Source organism: Cryptomeria japonica, chromosome 1 (assembly GCF_030272615.1).
Source record: "Cryptomeria japonica chromosome 1, Sugi_1.0, whole genome shotgun sequence".
Lineage (NCBI taxonomy): Eukaryota > Viridiplantae > Streptophyta > Pinopsida > Cupressales > Cupressaceae > Cryptomeria > Cryptomeria japonica.
Window position 1 is genome coordinate 577,797,641 of NC_081405.1, and position 3,462 is coordinate 577,801,102.

Consider the following 3,462-nt stretch of genomic DNA (forward strand, 5'->3'; position numbering starts at 1 on the left):
AGCTGACTTCTAAGATACTCAAAAGTAGTCTTAGGTAGAGGTTTAGTAAAAATATGCGCAAGTTGTTCCTTGGTAGAAACATGCTCCAAGATCACATCTTTACTCTGTACTTTTTCCCTCAAGAAATTATACTTAAATTCAATATGCTTGGTTCGTGTGTTCAAAATAGGGTTCTTGGAAATATTTATGGCACTTGTATTATCACATAAAATCTTTATAGGTTCTGAAATATTCATCTTAAAACCTTCCAAAATGTGCCTCATCAATATAGCCTATGTACAATTCATGTAAGCTACAACATTCTTAGCTTCAATAGTAGATTGTGATGTATAACTCTACTTCTTAATACTCCATGAAACTTGAGTCTTCCTCCAAGAAAAAATTCTCCACTGGTTGTGCTTTTCCGGTCATCAACATTTCCTGCCCAATCTGCATCTATATACACCTTCAAGTCAAAATTTCCTCCATTTGGATACCATAACCCATAATCAACAGTACCTTTCAAATATCTCAAAATTTTTTTGGTTTCTATTAGATGTGTTTCCTTAGGATTCTTCTGGAATCTAGCAACTATGCCACCTGCATGAACTATGTATGGTCTGCTGTGAACAACATAGTGCAATTTTCCAATCATTGACCTATATTCCTTCTCATCAACAGATTTGGACTCATCTTCCTTAGGTAACTTACAACCTATAACCATAGGTGTCCCAACTGGTTTATAGTCACTCATGCCAAATGTCTTCAAGACCTCTTTCACATATTTAGACTATGTGACAAAAATACCATTCTTCAATTGTTGTATTTGCAAGCCTATGAAAATTTTTATTTCTCCAACTAAAGACATTTCAAACTCATTTTTAATTTCATCTGCAAAACTATTTCTCATGTCATCATTACCTCCAAATATGATATCATCAAAAAATACTTCACTGGCTAGTATTTTATCTCCTTATATGGTACTATCATTATTGGTTCTTAGAAAGCCTATATTCATTAGATGTGTATGAAGCCATTCACACTATTCTCTCAGTGCCTTCTTTAATCCATAAAAATATTTATCCAATCCGCATACCATGTCTTTCATATCAGTCAGAGCATAACCATCTGTCTGCTTAATGTATACTTCTTCAAGTATCCATTCAAAAATGCAGACTTAACATCCATCTGGTATACCTTGAATTTATTTTGTAATGCAAATGCAAGTAAAGTTTTGACACCTTCCAGTCTTTCCACTAGTGCAAAAGTCTCACCATAATCTTCTCCTTCCTCTTGTTCATATCCTTGTCAAACCAACCTAGCATTATTACAAACTACAACACCATCTTCATTCAACTTGTTCTTGAAAACCCACTTAGTACCTATCATATTTTTATTTACTGGTCGGGGTATTGGGGTCCATGTGTTGTTCTTCTCAATTTGATCTAATTCCTCCTCCATATCTTTCACCCAATGATCATCACCAAATGCTTCCTTAGAAGTTCTTGGTTCAATAGTGGAGATCATGCAAGAATTCTCTCTGATTCTTCTTCTTGTTAGTACTCCAGCATCCTTATCCCCAATAATCTGTTCAGGATTGTGATTCAGTCTCACATATCTTGCAATAACATGATCATTATCTTCAGGTTCAACTTCTTCATTATCATCATCTTCTTCTAAATTTATCTGTTCTACTTGAACTCGTACATGAATATTTGCTTTGCTGGTTTCAGATTTCACAGTTTCTGGTTCCAAAAACAAAATGCAAGGATCTTCATCCTTTTTCTCTGAACCGGTCTCCTTTGAGCCTTCAGTATTTTCAACCACTCAAACATCAACACTCTCAATAATTCTCCGTGTCCAGTTGTTAAAACACTTGTAGGCCTTACTCTTGGTGGAATATACAAGAAATATACCTTCATCACTTTTGGACTTTAATTTGCTAATATAATCACCTCTCTTAATAAAACATTTGCTTCCAAATATTCTGAAATAACTAACATCAGGTGATCTACTATACCAATATTCATAAGGAGTCTTGTCCTTACCTATCTTTACCAGAATCTTGTTCACGACGTAGACAGTTGTGTTGACAACTTCTCTCCAGAAATTTTTCGCTACACCTCCTTGTATCAACATCGTCCTAGCAGCTTCAATAACTGATCGATTGTTTCGCTCTATGATACCATTCTATTATGGTGTGTTTGGTGCATAAAGTTGTCATTTGATACCATTTTCTTCATAATGCCTAGTGAATTACTCAGAAGTAAATTCACCGCCTTGATCTGTCCTTAGACACTTTATCTTCTTACCACTTTATTTCTCAGTTAAGGCCCTGAATGCCTTGAACTTACAAAAGTTTCAGTCTAGAATCCTTGAAGAATGCGACCCACATCAACCTTGAGAAATCATCAGTGAAGATCAGAAAATCTCTATCACCTTGAATACTTTTTGTTCTTATTAGTCCACAAAGATTTGTAGGAACCAAATCTAAGAAATTTTCCACCGAAAAGGATTTTATCTTGAAAGTTGAGGATGTCATCTTTCCCAACTGACATTCTTTGCACAGAGCATTAACCGGTTTGTCTAACTGAGGCAAACCTCTCACTATCTTGGAATTACTCACTTTAACAATGTTTTCAAAGTTTATATGAAAAAATATCCTATGCCAAAGCCAACTATCATCTATCTTTGTAATTAAATAGTTGTTGACTTTAAGATTAAGGTGAAACAAGTTACCTTTAGTTTGCTTCCCGATTGCAATTAGTTCACCTTTGTTGTCATAGATTTTGCACATACCATTTTTAAACTCCAATGGGTATCCTCTATCATTGATTTGTGCCACACTCAAAAGATTATTCTTTAAACCTTCAACCCAGTAGACATCATCTGCACTACTCTTTTCATTAAGAGAAATAGTTCCCTTACCTTTAACCATGTAGGGTGAGTCATTACCAAAGCTTACAATTACACCATCAAATTCCTTAAGAGAAATGAATTTGCTCCAATCACCGGTCATGTGATGTGAACAACCACTATCAATTATCCAATCATCAAAGTTATCCATCCTAGATACTAATGCCTTCTGGTCTAACATCTCTTCTTTAATGGATACAAACATAATGTCTTCATTAGCATCACCATCAGATTCCTCATCACTGATACCACCATCAACAATAATAAGACAATCTCTTTTTCCTTTACCCTTATGCTTCTTTAATTTCTCTCATTTGTGCTCATTATTACCATTAGGACAGTTAGCAACAATGTCTCCAATCTTGTTGCATGCAAAATATTTCAAAGGTAATTTCCATTTATATTTACCTATACCTCTAGACAACCGCTTGGCCAACAATGCTTCAAGATCAACTAAATTGTCTTCATAATTAGCTTCTCTGTTGGATTTGGATTCATAACTGTGACTAGTATCTCTACTTTTCCTCATAGATGTATTCATAATTGTTCCTGGCATCACTATGGAAT